General features: G+C 36.2%; 1 non-coding gene across 1 annotated transcript; it reads right to left on the bottom strand.

The window, feature by feature from the left end:
- Positions 1–5,418: 5,418 nt before the first annotated feature.
- Positions 5,419–5,525, bottom strand: LOC139903427 (small nucleolar RNA R71). The gene has a single exon (XR_011778247.1). It is a non-coding gene; the product is annotated as a small nucleolar RNA R71 (small nucleolar RNA).
- Positions 5,526–16,440: the final 10,915 nt, after the last annotated feature.

Genomic DNA, 16,440 nt, shown 5'->3' on the forward strand with positions numbered 1-16,440 from the left:
CCTGTCTGTTCTACTTCATCTTCTTTTTTTTTTTTTTTAAATTTGCCACAGTCGAGGCTCGAACCCTCAACCTCTCGTTCAAACCAACACCCTTAACCATTCAACCATCTGTTTCATTTCTTCTTTCAAATCAGCTGTACAGCATCGTTTAATTATTGAATCATCATCATCATACGTTCTTATTAATCATCATCATAATCCATCTTCTAAGCCTAAACCAAATCCATTACTAGTTTAAAAGAAGGTAGCCCATTTAAATTTATAGGAGCCCACTTTATTAATTCATATATTCGATTAATTGGATCCACCAAATCCTAACACTAGTTGTTTAAAATCTATGACCTGATTCTAGTATCTATTTCCTACAGCAACAAGGACCCACCACTACACCCATTAACAAGTAAAAGAAACGAACTTGTTTAATTATTAAAACATCAGTAATCCACTTTATGTATTATGACTATTATCCTATTACTTATTCCTTATCTAAACCTCTAGTCCCAACAGAATTCTAAAAGTTTTCAGCCCACAGCAAATTAAATAACCCCGTTCTATTTTTATATGTATCGAATTTTTAATTAGCTGAAAGGTTACATCTTTATGTGGGGTTTCGAGGTTGGTGTCTATCCACCATGATTCACAAACTTGTCTTGTCCTTCATGTATTGATTAATTGGAAGTTGATAACATGATATAATAATACAATATTATCCTTTTTACCAAGGTTGTGACTTGTTCTTCTCATGAGAGATTTTTGGACGAAACCGAAGCTGCAGCAGTTTAATAGAGGGATCATTAGTATTTCACGATGGGTTGTGGTTATTCACAATCATGAAACAGGAGAGTGAGAGTATATATATATATATATAGAGAGAGAGGGGTTGGCGATGGTGATTCTTGATGTTTGATGGAAAACCGAAAAATAAGAGAGTTATTAGATAGAGAGTGTGGTGATGAGTTGTAATGGTGGGTGCACGATGGTGGGTTTGTAGTTGAAAGTTGTGGTTGTCGATCTTATGGTTGCAGCATAAGGTTGATTCGCAAGTGGGTTTCAATGGTGTTACTTGCAGAAAAAAAAAAACAATGGTGGTTATCATTGCACAAAGAGAGAGATGGTGTCGTGATGCATGATGGATTTTGATAATGCTAAAAACGAACATATATTTCATAGCATTATTCCTCAAGAAAGACAAGCTTTTAGTTGCAATTGTTCTATTTACAAGTGATATTCGTTTAAATAATAAAAGGTGAAGACAAAAGACAGATTCGACGAATTGAAGATGCAAACGACCAAAAAGCTCAAAAGTACAAAAGACAATCAAAGAGGTTCCAATTATTGATAAGAAACGTCTCGAAATTACAAGAGTACAAGATTCAAAACGCAAAGTACAAAATATAAAATTGTACGCAAGGACGTTCGAAAATCCGGAACCGGGACCAGAGTCAACTCTCAACGCTCGACGCAACGGACTAAAAATTACAAGTTAATTATATATATAAATATAATATAATATATAATTAATTATATTAATTATATATATATTATATTTATAAAATAAATCGTCGGCAAACAAAGAGCCAAAAGCTGGTGAGCTGTATTTACAAACTCCGCGACTCGCGGAGTTTGAAGGCAAAAAGGGCCGCGAGTCGCGGAGCCCCAAATTATGCAATTCCCTATAAAGCCAGCCGAATTCTGATCATTTTTCATCATCTAATATCCATCTCTCTATCTATATCGTATATATTTATATTTATATTTTAATTTTAATTTTAATTTTAATTTTAATCCTAATAATAAGGGTATGTTAGCGAATATTGTAAGGGTGTAAGTCGAAATTCTGTCCGTGTAACGCTACGCTATTTTTAATCATTGTAAGTTATGTTCAACCTTTTTAATTTAATGTCTCGTAGCTAAGTTATTATTATGCTTATTTAATCCGAAGTAATCATGATGTTGGGCTAATTACTAAAATTGGGTAATTGGGCTTTGTACCATAATTGGAGTTTGGACAAAAGAACGACACTTGTGGAAATTAGACTATGGGCTATTAATGGGCTTTATATTTGTTTAACTAAATGATAGTTTGTTAATGTTAATATAAAGATTTACAATTGGGCGTCCCTATAAATTACCATATACACTCGATCGGACACGATGGGCGGGGTATTTATATGTACGAATAATCGTTCATTTAACCGGACACGGGAATGGATTAATAGCCACTAGAATAATTAAAACAGGGGTGAAATTATGTACAAGGACACTTGGTATAATTGATAACAAAATATTAAAACCTTGGGTTACACTCAGTCGACATCCTGGTGTAATTATTAAATAAAGTATTAAAATCTTGTTACAGTTTAAGTCCCCAATTAGTTGGAATATTTAACTTCGGGTATAAGGATAATTTGACGAGGATACTCGCACTTTATATTTATGACTGATGGACTGTTATGGACAAAAACCAGACGGACATATTAAATAATCCAGGACAAAGGACAATTAACCCATGGGCATAAAACTAAAATCAACACGTCAAACATCATGATTACGGAAGTTTAAATAAGCATAATTCTTTTATTTCATATTTAATTTCCTTTATTTTATATTTAATTGCACTTCTAATTATCGCATTTTTATTGTTATTTTATTTAATTGCACTTTTAATTATCGTACTTTTTAATTATCGCAAGTTTATTTTATCGCACTTTTATTATTCGCAATTTCATTATCGTTATTTACTTTACGCTTTAATTTAAGTCTTGTATTTATTTTTAATATTTTACATTTGGTTTTAACTGTGACTAAAGTTTTAAAATCGACAAACCGGTCATTAAACGGTAAAAACCCCCCTTTATAATAATAATATTACTTATATATATATATTTGTATTTTTATAAAAGTAAACTAATATAGCGTTAAGCTTTGTTTAAAAAGATTCCCTGTGGAACGAACCGGACTTACTAAAAACTACACTACTGTACGATTAGGTACACTGCCTATAAGTGTTGTAGCAAGGTTTAAGTATATCCATTCTCTAAATAAATAAATACCTTGTGTAAAATTGTATCGTATTTAATAGTATTTCCTGCTAAATTTAATAGTATTTTTATACCACTCTGCTAAAACATCAAGTTATTTTTGGCGCCGCTGCCGGGGAATCGCTTAAAAGCCGGAAGCGCAATGCTAATATAAAAAAAAAAAAAAAAATTAGTTTACTTTTATTAAAATTCGTTTATATAAAAATACGTTTTAAATATTCGAAAATATAAAAAGAAAAACAAAAATATAAATATTTTTAGGAGTTTGATAAATATTTAAGTTTTATAAAGTTTCTTTAGTTTGTAAAAATATAAGTTTTATTTAATTTATTTTATAAATATATTTTATAAATATAAAAAACCGAAAATATATATATATATATATATATATATATATATATATATATATATATATATATATATATATATATATATATATATATATATATATATATATATAAATCTAGCTTTAAGATTTTTATTTATAAAATTATAAAGTAGTTCTATTTTTTTATTCTAGTTTTTAAAATATAAGTTTTTATTATACAAATATTTAGATTTTATAAACAGAAAAAAAAAACGCGTCAAATAAAAAACTGTACCTGAGTTGAATTCTGGATCCCCGCGACTCGTGGAGTTTCTTCTTGGAATACCGCGATTCGCGGAGCTACTCTGACACCGACAGAACCCTAATTCAGCATTAATTACGGGTAATTATTAATTATTATTATTATTAACCCTAACTAATTATTATTATTATAATTACTTTTACTTTTTATTTAATTTATATATTTTAGTTAAATTAGTTTAATTAAATTGTAAAATTAATAGTTTATTAAATAAATAATATAAAAATAATATTTTTATAAAAAATTGTACTTTTTACAACTTTTTGTATATTTTTATATTTTATCCCTTTTTAATCGTTTTAGCGTAATATTTGTATTTTTAGCTAGTTTTTAGTTTTAAACTCAGTTTTTGCCATAGTTATTTTTACTTCTAGATTTTTAGGCTTTGCCGTAAAATCCCTTAAGTGCTTTTTCTTTAGACTAAGATTTAGGTGCTTTAGAATTTTGCGACGCCTTTTTAAGTTTTAGTTTCTTTTTAAGTTATTTCCATTTGGGATATAGTTTTTCTTGTAAGCTTTAACATTTTTAGACGACTTTTTCCTATGTATCAATTATCATTCCAATTAGTAATCTCAATTTGCGATTATAATTTTAAGTTAGTTGTACTAATAAGGTTAGGTTAGTCAAGTGTTTTTAAGTTCTATAAGTTTCTTTTATTTTTCCGTCACCTTTTATTTTTCAACCATTTTTCTTTTTCGACCTTTTTCCGACGAACTCTTTTTCTTTCTTATTTCTCGCTATTCTAGTTTTAGGACATAGATTTTTATTCTACTTCTTATCTAAATTTCTTAAAATTACGAAAATTTATTTTAAGTGGTTAAATTAATAGACATCAAAATTTTCTGGTTCGTAGTAATAGTTGGATTTGTACGTGGACCGGGTTATTGGAGTCAAACAATCCTCAATTATATTGAGACCAAACGAATCCTGCCCCTCTGCTGCATCTTTTGGCTATTCGAAACGTGGGCAAAATCAGAAAAGTCTATTGATTGGATAACTTATTATAATTTTTCTTTCCTTTTAAAAACTAATAGGATATTCAGTGAATGCACCGAGCAAGACGTTCACCACCTTTTGTACGTTCACCACCTGTAACTAGATCAAGACATTTAGCAAATATTACTGCCGTTGATTTTTCTTTAGAATCGTCATCCAGTCGACCAAGTACTCCAGTTCAAATTTCCGATAATCCATTTTTTGAACCCGACCTCACAATTGAGAATCCGGAGAATATTCAGGAACGATTCGTAGATCCTGAACCACTAAACTTTCCTCCGGAACCACCAATCATTCAAACAGAGATTGTTGAGGAACGAACCATTAAATCAGAATCCTCTAGTGATTCCGATTCAACAAATTCAATTATGGAGAATCTGGAACCTTTAAGTATGGAAGACCGAATGAGAGCTAAACGCACTGGCCAAGGTCACGCAATTACTCATCCAGACATTAATGCGCCAGATTATGAAATCAAAGGACAAATTCTACACATGGTGACTAATCAATGCCAATTTAGTGGTGCGCCGAAGGAAGATCCAAATGAACATCTACTTACCTTTAATAGGATCTGCACACTATTTAAAATCTGAGAAGTGGAGGATGAACAGATATATCTCATGTTATTTCCCTGGACTTTAAAGGGAGAAGCCAAAGATTGGTTGGAATCGTTACCTGAAGGGGCGATTGATACATGGGACGTTTTAGTTGAAAAATTTCTTAAACAATTCTTTCCTGCATCTAAAGCCGTAAGACTTCAAGGAGAAATTGTTACGTTTACACAGAAGCCAAATGAAACTCTATATGAGGCATGGACAAGATTTGGAAAGTTGTTAAGAGGATGTCCGCAACATGGTTTAGACACCTGTCAAATAGTACAAATATTCTACCAAGGATGCGACATCACTACAAGGAAAGACATAGATATAGCAGCTGGTGGTTCTATTATGAAGAAAACCTAAACTGATGCTTACAAAATTATTGATAACACTGCTTCCCACTCACATGAGTGGCACCAAGAAAAAGATATCGTTAGATCATCTAAAGCAGCTAGAGCCGATTCTAGCCATGACTTAGATTCCATTTCCGCAAAGATAGATGCTGTGGAGAGACGAATGGAAAAGATGACTAAGGATATTCACTCAATACGAATTAGTTGTGAGCAGTGTGGAGGACCACATTTGACAAAAGATTGTCTCAGTATTGAATTAACAATGGAACAAAGAGAGAATATTTCATACATAAACCAAAGGCCTGGAAATAATTATCAGAATAATTATCAACCGCCAAGACCAATTTACAATCAAAACCAGAATTATAACCGAAATATTCCATACAACAACCAACAAGGTCCTAGCTGTAACATCCCGCGTTTTTCCGTTAAATTTAATTTTAACACCGTCTTTTTTTTTTAAACATAATCTTTCGTATTTAAATTAATGGTTTCCGTGAGTAACGTTCATTATATTCCCGCTACTTAATTTTGACATCACCCGTTTACTCGAGCGTTTTAAAAAAATGTTCGATCGGTTAAATCCCGCACCCGCTTTGAAACTCGAGGGACCGGAGTTGCCAAATGGGCAAACTAGTTGACTAGGTCAACTAGTCAACCCATTTCTCCACCATTTCCATCATCTCCCTCTCTCTCTTTCTCTCTAGCAAGAACACACACAAACCCCAACTTCATAGAATCATCATCTAAATTCGGATCGGGAAGCAAACTTCAAAACAAATTACATATTCGTGATCCTCTCATCATCCTCTTCGATTTGGTACCAATTTCATCCATTTTGGGTAACACTTCTAAAACACTAAATTTCTCTAAATTCGTTTTATATACTTGAAATTGTGTTAGTTAGTGTCTATGGCTCGTGTGTAACATGAATATATGTTTTGTTTGCTCGATTTGTGGTTTGGAGTAACTAGTTTGAACATTTGAAATGGGTGTGCTAAATCCTTGATTTTGGATGAGTTAATGTTGTTAGATTGTTAAAGTGCATGTTTTAATTGTGTTACTAGTATCTTTAGCTTCGTTTTGATGTATAGGTTGATTAAGGAAACATCAAACTCATGACTATTGATTTTTGTGAATTTTCGTTAGAGTTTGATAAGCTTTAGGTGAACTTTTGATGCACCAAATGCTATGAAATATTGTAGATAATAATTTTGTTGCAATGTGTGTATGATTACCTTCGAAACGGCATATCATACATGTAAATTGGTTGCCCGAATCATGAAATGCATATTTGGAACTTGAACCTTGATTATGGACGTTTAAATGCGGTTTTGGGGTGTGTAAGTGTTGAATTGCTTGATGAAATGTGTCTAGGTGTTTTCCTCGTCAAATTACCTTTCCGGTGATATAAAATACATGTTCTAATTGTTTGCGGTTTGTAATTTGGGTTGGTTTGATTGTTGGTTCGTGCACTTAGAAACAACAGGGCCTGGAAACCATCCGGGACGCCGTCTAGCTTCTCGGGACGCCGTCCCAGCCTTCAAGCCGGGACGCCGTCTAGCTTCTCGGGACGCCGTCCCAGCCTTCAAACCGGCACGCCGTCTAGCTTCACAGGACGCCGTCCCATTTAGCTAAAACTGGCTGTTCGCTTGGTCATTTGACATGAAAATGTTTGCTATGCTACGGACTTCCGATTAACATGAAACTTGGCCAACATGCTCATATATGATTATGTAACTTAGAAAAATTGTCGGATATCCAACCCGACCCCGTTGACTTTTCTGTTGACTTTGACCCGACCAAGTTGACTTTTAATCAAACTTAACCAAATATTTGTGCAATCGTTCTAACATGTTTTTATACTTGTACCTTGCATGAAACATGACAATTTGATTCATATGCTATTATGATTGAGTCGTAACGAGCCATAGGACTAATTGAACACATTTCACCCGACCTTGTGTCGTAACCGGTTAATTGATATAACTTACTTGTTTAGGTCAAGGCTAAGCAACTTTCATGCACACGTTTACTTTGTGAAGTACATTTATACTCGTGCACTCGAGGTGAGATCATAGTCCCACCTTTTCAACAATTTTTATTCTTTTAAATCGTGGGCTGAGAAACATATACATTACATATTTATATACATTTCACATGTATATATACTTTTCATACTTTTATACTTTGAACACAAATACGAATACAAAGATACAGACGAGTTAGAACAAAAGTCCTCAATCCAATTATCATTAGTTCCACTTGCAGGGTGTAAGTGTAAGCGAGTGATTATGTTGTGTGGCCATACGGGTTTAACGAACCCTCATTCAGACGGTTCGCTACCGTTAGTGGATGAAATATAATTTCAACGTGCATAGTGTATGTTCTAACACTATATTCAAAATTCAGAGGGAAGATTCAGTTAAGTTTTGGTAATTGGGTGCTCGTGATACAGACAACATCCTTTGGGATGTATACGCTTGATATTCACTTTATACTAAATCTTGTGGTTTACAAACACATCTTTAGAGATGTATACGCCTTGATACTAAACCTTGTGATTCAAAATATACTTTTACAAATACATTTATGATCTCACCAACGTTTTCGTTGACAGATTTCTATGTTTTTCTCAGGTCTTGCACGATATGTGATACATGCTTCCGCTCATTATTTGATACTTGCATTGGATGTCGAGTATACATGCTTTTCGTGGAACGTCTTTTGACTTTACTTTAAACTGTGTCGCCTGGATTTCAATCGTACTTATAACGTTGTAACTTAACTTTTGGTTGAACAGTTCTTGTAAACTTTGAAACAATCTTTATTTTGAAATGAAGGCGACATATTTTGGTCAAACGTTATCTTAAAGACTTATAATCAGGTAATGGGACCCACGTAGCCGACGCCGTCACTTGACGATTTGTCGGGGTCGCTACAGTTGGTATCAGAGCTGGTTTAACCTTAGCCGTAAAGGTAGTCGCGCGCGCCGGCTGTCAGGCCGGGCACTCATACGGACTATGCTTTTTGGCGGGTTAATCGTAGAGGGGGTTCTCACAGTGTTACCTGTGACGAAGCATTGGCTCTTACCCCTTGCGATCCCTTGGAATTTGAGGGTTGGCAGTTTGGCAGAAATGCGGGCCGTAAAATCAGTGTCTGAGGTACACTCAGTGGTCACCAAGCGGTTAGCTGGAAAGGCACTGGGTGGGTTTCTACCCCATCTGTCGCTACAGTTGGTATCAGAGCCTTGGTTGTAGGGATTTAGAGTTCATTTGTGTCCACCCCGAGTCATAGGGTACATAGGTGAATCTAGACTACAACCGGCATATAGACTGAAGTAGGAATTACTTGACTATTTGTGCATTTATACTCGAACTCTTCTATCATATCTAACTCGTATTCGATCTTGATCTTACGTTGATAAATTTTGTTGATGCGCCACCTTGACTTTATGAAGTAATGTTAAATGCACATGAGAATCAGGGTAATATAATTTCCGGGATTATATTACGGTGATTCACATGGACGTTCCGACATTATGACATAAAGAATTTAGGGCGAGTCAAGGAAAATTTTCTCTCTATCCTTAATCCATACTCCGGTTAGTATTGTTGAAAATACTAACCAACGATATTCTTGTGTCTTGAAGGAACAATGGCTCCTCGTCGTGTACGCCGCAATGAAACTCCCGAACAAGCTCTCGAACGGATGATAGCTACCGCCGTAGATGCGGCCATGGCCGGTCACTCATCCAACAACAATAATAATAACAACCACAACAACAACAACAACGACAACAACAATGGAGCCGGAAACTCAAACGAGGGATGCTCCTATAAAGCTTTCATGGGGTGCAAACCTCACACTTTTGATGGAACCGGGGGACCGGTCGTGCTCACCCGATGGTTTGAGCAAACGGAAGCCGTCTTTAGCATAAGCGGTTGTCGGGACCAAGACAAGGTCAAATACTCCACTCACACTTTCTCCGGAATTGCTCTAACATGGTGGAACACCTATGTTCAATCGGTGGGTACCGATGAAGCTCATGCCCTCTCTTGGGCCGATCTAAAGGAAAAGATGATTGTTGAATATTTTCCGCGCGAAGAAACCCGAAAGCTCGAGGAAGAACTAAGAGCTTTGAAAGCGGTCGGAAACGATCTTAAGGCTTATAATCAACGCTTCGCCGAACTATCCTTGATGTGTCCTAATCTTGTTAACCCCGAATCTCAAAGGATTGAGCTCTACATGCTCGGTCTTCCAAAAAGCATCAAACAAGGGGTGATGTCATCCAAACCCACTACTCATCAAGCCGCTATGAACATGGCTCGCCAACTAATTGAAACGGTTGACGAAATCGTAGTTCCGGCACCTAAGGCCGAGGATAAATCGGGCGGCAACAAAAGGAAGTGGGAACCCTCTCAATCAAGCAACAACAACTTTGCTAAGAAGCCTTACACCTCCGACGGCAAGAAAGGTTATACCGGACACCTACCGTATTGTAACGAGTGCTACAAACATCATTTAGGCGAATGTGGCAAACCATTTTGCTTGAAGTGTCAAAGAAGTGGCCATGTAGCCCACGATTGTAGGAATACCGCTCCCGTCGCCCAAAAGGAACACAATGCACCCAAGACGGGTGTTTGTTTTGAATGTGGCCAACCGGGTCATTTTAGGAGTGCGTGCCCAAATAAGAAAATCAACCCCAACGCACGCCGTTAAACTTTCAACATCAACGCCTAGGATGCCCGAGACGACGATGGACTAGTCACGGGTATGTTTGTTCTCGAAATTCTCACGTTTCATGTTTATTCGATTCGGTTACCGTTAGACATTTTATAAACAAGTCTTTGACTCGTGCTCTTTACATTCCACTTTTTCCCTAGATACTACTTAGACGATTTAAGTGACCAACGGAAAATATTGTGTGCCTATAAATTTTATTGGAGGATATACGTTAAGACTTTTGACTTGACACCTATAGAACTAGGGAGCTCGAAAAAAAAAAAAAAAAAAAAAAAAAAAAAATATGTTTCCCCATCATCTTGTATAGATTATCGTGAACTGAGTAATTTTCGGTTGGAAACCGATACCCTCTCCCTCGCATCCATGACCTCATGACTTCTTGCATGAATCCCGTGTGTATACCAAAACGACCTCCGTTCCAGTTATCATCAATTGGGGGTTAAGGGAGACGATGTCTCCTGAGTCTTTTCCGAACTCGCAACGTTAGTTGTAAATCCCTCTTAGTACCATTCGATTTATCCAAGGCTCGTCCGTATTCATGAACCTCCTAAACCACGTATGCAACTTATCTAGACAAATCTGTTATCACATTTATAGATGACATCTTAACTTATTCAAGTAAAGAAGGCAAACGAACAACATCATCATCTTACGCTCGAACTTTGAGAAAAGAGCAACTCTATGCCAAATTCTCCGAGTGAGAATTTCTGCTAAACGAAGTCAAATTTTCTAGACCATGATGTTAATGGTCAAGGCATTACAATCAATCTCGAAATCAAGCCACACGTGATCATGAAACTCTCTCAACTCAGACTTGTATTCGTAAAATCTTAGAACTCGCCTGTTATCACCGAAGATTCATTTCTGACTTTTCTCGTGTTACCCGACTTTTAAACTCGTTAACTCACTAAGGGAAAAACTTTAAACCTCTCCGTGTTCGAACCTTGAGCGTGATTCTTCACACCAACATTTCTAGTTAAAATCGTATAGCAACAGATGGAACTCAAACATGGAAATATTTCTACATGAACGCCGAAAGGCATACACTCTCGACTCAAAAATTAACGTAACTAAAATTCGTTATTTTGCACGAAGAAGTCAAATACTAAATTGTGGATCCTATCAATTTTCTCGTCATCACGTACCACACTACACACCTCTGATATTTCACCGTTACCGTCTGATATTACTGGAATTTAAGATAGCACACCATCCAACGATACTTCACTCTTCTTTGACTTAACGCCCTTGTGTTTCTGATAATCGGTCAACTATTATTCAACCCCGAACTATACAACTACGTGTACTACCTCGTTTCTCTTTCAGACTTCAACTTTTGACAACTAGAGGCACGTTATGGCAACCTCGAGATGTAAGCTCATCCTATTCTAAGTCCTCATTTCACTCCTATCTTTATCGCTCGCATTTTCGTTTAAAGAAACTCCTTGTAACATTTCTCCATGGATAGAGAAATTCCTCATATTACATTAGTATTCGCCATGAGGGTGAATAGTCCTAACGAACATTTTTCGAACCCTAACTAACTTGTTCAAACGTATCTTAAGAGATTCTATTCCAACACGGTGTATCCTTGTCAAATATTCCGTATCGAAATACTCGTTTCACTTCTAGTTTTACAAGGAACCTTGGGAACCCGCTTAGACATGAGTACCGCGTATCATCCAAAACCCGACGGACCGAACAAACATACGATTTAAGTCTTGAAAACCATAATACGAATTTGTATTACCAACTTCAAATTTACTTGAGGAAAGTATTTTCCTTAACCGAATTCTCATACTACAATGATTTTCATTCGAGTTTTAACGTCACACCTTTTGAAACCACATGTGACCGGAAACGTCATTCTCCTTTGTCGAACCAAGTAAACGATGATCAATTCACCGGGGCCGAGGTTATTCATGAGCAACCGAGAAAATTTATTCATATTCAGGTAAAACCCTACGCGACTCGTAATCACCAAGAGCTACGCCGATGTTAGACGTAAACATTTCAAATTCCACGTGGGAAACCGCGTCACGTTAAGAGTCGCACCTTGGAAAGGTGCAATCCGTTTCGGGAAACGTAGGAAGCTAAATCCGCGATATTTTGATCCTTTAAATTCTTGGGGTGTTTTGGACCCGTCGCTAACCGTTTAGACTTTTCCGACTCATTTTGGGTCTCCGTTTATCCTACATTCGATGTATCAACTCAAAGACGTGTTTTGCGAAACGAGAACTTGTTATCCCCTTTGATGAACTCACTATCGACGATAACCCTCACTTCCTAGGAGGACCGGTTGAAACCATAAATCGTGAAGCCAAACCTTAAAACATCGTATGATCCCGACCGTCAAAATTCGTTGAAATACCCTAGAACGTACTTCTCCCTCACTCGTAGAATTGGCAACGCAAGATCTCGAGGAAGAAACAACGACTACTACTTCCAACTAAATTTCGGGACGAAATTTCTTTTGAGTTGTGGATAATGTAACATCCCGCGTTTTTCCGTTAAATTTAATTTTAACACCGTCTTTTTTTTTTTAAACATAATCTTTCGTATTTAAATTAATGGTTTCCGTGAGTAACGTTCATTATATTCCCGCTACTTAATTTTGACATCACCCGTTTACTCGAGCGTTTTAAAAAAATGTTCGATCGGTTAAATCCCGCACCCGCTTTGAAACTCGAGGGACCGGAGTTGCCAAATGGGCAAACTAGTTGACTAGGTCAACTAGTCAACCCATTTCTCCACCATTTCCATCATCTCCCTCTCTCTCTTTCTCTCTAGCAAGAACACACACAAACCCCAACTTCATAGAATCATCATCTAAATTCGGATCGGGAAGCAAACTTCAAAACAAATTACATATTCGTGATCCTCTCATCATCCTCTTCGATTTGGTACCAATTTCATCCATTTTGGGTAACACTTCTAAAACACTAAATTTCTCTAAATTCGTTTTATATACTTGAAATTGTGTTAGTTAGTGTCTATGGCTCGTGTGTAACATGAATATATGTTTTGTTTGCTCGATTTGTGGTTTGGAGTAACTAGTTTGAACATTTGAAATGGGTGTGCTAAATCCTTGATTTTGGATGAGTTAATGTTGTTAGATTGTTAAAGTGCATGTTTTAATTGTGTTACTAGTATCTTTAGCTTCGTTTTGATGTATAGGTTGATTAAGGAAACATCAAACTCATGACTATTGATTTTTGTGAATTTTCGTTAGAGTTTGATAAGCTTTAGATGAACTTTTGATGCACCAAATGCTATGAAATATTGTAGATAATAATTTTGTTGCAATGTGTGTATGATTACCTTCGAAACGGCATATCATACATGTAAATTGGTTGCCCGAATCATGAAATGCATATTTGGAACTTGAACCTTGATTATGGACGTTTAAATGCGGTTTTGGGGTGTGTAAGTGTTGAATTGCTTGATGAAATGTGTCTAGGTGTTTTCCTCGTCAAATTACCTTTCCGGTGATATAAAATACATGTTCTAATTGTTTGCGGTTTGTAATTTGGGTTGGTTTGATTGTTGGTTCGTGCACTTAGAAACAACAGGGCCTGGAAACCATCCGGGACGCCGTCTAGCTTCTCGGGACGCCGTCCCAGCCTTCAAGCCGGGACGCCGTCTAGCTTCTCGGGACGCCGTCCCAGCCTTCAAACCGGCACGCCGTCTAGCTTCACAGGACGCCGTCCCATTTAGCTAAAACTGGCTGTTCGCTTGGTCATTTGACATGAAAATGTTTGCTATGCTACGGACTTCCGATTAACATGAAACTTGGCCAACATGCTCATATATGATTATGTAACTTAGAAAAATTGTCGGATATCCAACCCGACCCCGTTGACTTTTCTGTTGACTTTGACCCGACCAAGTTGACTTTTAATCAAACTTAACCAAATATTTGTGCAATCGTTCTAACATGTTTTTATACTTGTACCTTGCATGAAACATGACAATTTGATTCATATGCTATTATGATTGAGTCGTAACGAGCCATAGGACTAATTGAACACATTTCACCCGACCTTGTGTCGTAACCGGTTAATTGATATAACTTACTTGTTTAGGTCAAGGCTAAGCAACTTTCATGCACACGTTTACTTTGTGAAGTACATTTATACTCGTGCACTCGAGGTGAGATCATAGTCCCACCTTTTCAACAATTTTTATTCTTTTAAATCGTGGGCTGAGAAACATATACATTACATATTTATATACATTTCACATGTATATATACTTTTCATACTTTTATACTTTGAACACAAATACGAATACAAAGATACAGACGAGTTAGAACAAAAGTCCTCAATCCAATTATCATTAGTTCCACTTGCAGGGTGTAAGTGTAAGCGAGTGATTATGTTGTGTGGCCATACGGGTTTAACGAACCCTCATTCAGACGGTTCGCTACCGTTAGTGGATGAAATATAATTTCAACGTGCATAGTGTATGTTCTAACACTATATTCAAAATTCAGAGGGAAGATTCAGTTAAGTTTTGGTAATTGGGTGCTCGTGATACAGACAACATCCTTTGGGATGTATACGCTTGATATTCACTTTATACTAAATCTTGTGGTTTACAAACACATCTTTAGAGATGTATACGCCTTGATACTAAACCTTGTGATTCAAAATATACTTTTACAAATACATTTATGATCTCACCAACGTTTTCGTTGACAGATTTCTATGTTTTTCTCAGGTCTTGCACGATATGTGATACATGCTTCCGCTCATTATTTGATACTTGCATTGGATGTCGAGTATACATGCTTTTCGTGGAACGTCTTTTGACTTTACTTTAAACTGTGTCGCCTGGATTTCAATCGTACTTATAACGTTGTAACTTAACTTTTGGTTGAACAGTTCTTGTAAACTTTGAAACAATCTTTATTTTGAAATGAAGGCGACATATTTTGGTCAAACGTTATCTTAAAGACTTATAATCAGGTAATGGGACCCACGTAGCCGACGCCGTCACTTGACGATTTGTCGGGGTCGCTACACTAGCAATCAACAAGTATCCAATAATACTTACAATCAGCAAAGACCTAATTTTCAAAACAAACCACCACAACAAACCGATGATAAAAAGCCGAATTTAGAGATATGATGACGAAGCTAGTTGAAACTCAAACGCAGTTTTTCACATCTCAAAAATAAACCAATGAACAAAATGCTCAAGCATTTAGAAATCAACAAGCTTCCATTCAAAATCTGGAACAAGAAGTAAGTAACCTAGCAAGGTTAATAGGTGAAAGAAAACCGGGAAGTCTACCTAGTGATACAAATGCTAACCCCCGGAATGAAACAGCTAAAGCCATTACCACAAGAAGTGGTACAACACTTAAACCACCTGAAATACCTGTAACTTCTGATGAAGCTATTCCTACTCCACAAGAACCACAACCTGATCAAGATAAGGAAAAAGAACCGGTAGTTGAAAAGGTTAATGAAGATAACACAGCTAAGGCTAACCCTTATGTTAAACCATACCAACCACCACTTCCTTACCCGAGTAAAATGAAGAAAGAGAAACTTGAAGCCGAGCAATCCAAATTCTTGGATATGTTTAAACAGATAAACGTAAATCTTCCTTTCATTGATGTGATTTCAGGAATGCCTAGATATGCTAAATTCTTGAAAGATCTAATCTCAAATAGAAAGAAAATGGAAGAACTCTCGGCTGTTACCATGAATGCTAATTGTTCAGCAGTGCTGTTGAATAAGATACCAGAAAAATTATCTGATCCAGGAAGTTTCACAATTCCATGTTTTCTGGGTAGTCTTAGTTCAATAGAAGCATTGGCAGATTTAGGTGCTAGTATAAATCTAATGCCGTATTCACTATACGCTAAACTAGACCTTGGAGAATTGAAACCAACAAGAATAAGCATACAACTAGCCGATAGATCAATAAAATATCCTAGAGGGATAATGGAGAACATGCTAGTTAAAGTTGGTACTTTAGTATTTCCAGTAGATTTTGTTGTTTTGGACATGGAAGAAGATTTTCAAGTTCCTCTCATATTAGGAAGACCATTCTTAAACACGGC

Source organism: Rutidosis leptorrhynchoides, chromosome 3 (genome assembly GCF_046630445.1).
Source record: "Rutidosis leptorrhynchoides isolate AG116_Rl617_1_P2 chromosome 3, CSIRO_AGI_Rlap_v1, whole genome shotgun sequence".
Taxonomy (NCBI): Eukaryota; Viridiplantae; Streptophyta; class Magnoliopsida; order Asterales; family Asteraceae; genus Rutidosis; species Rutidosis leptorrhynchoides.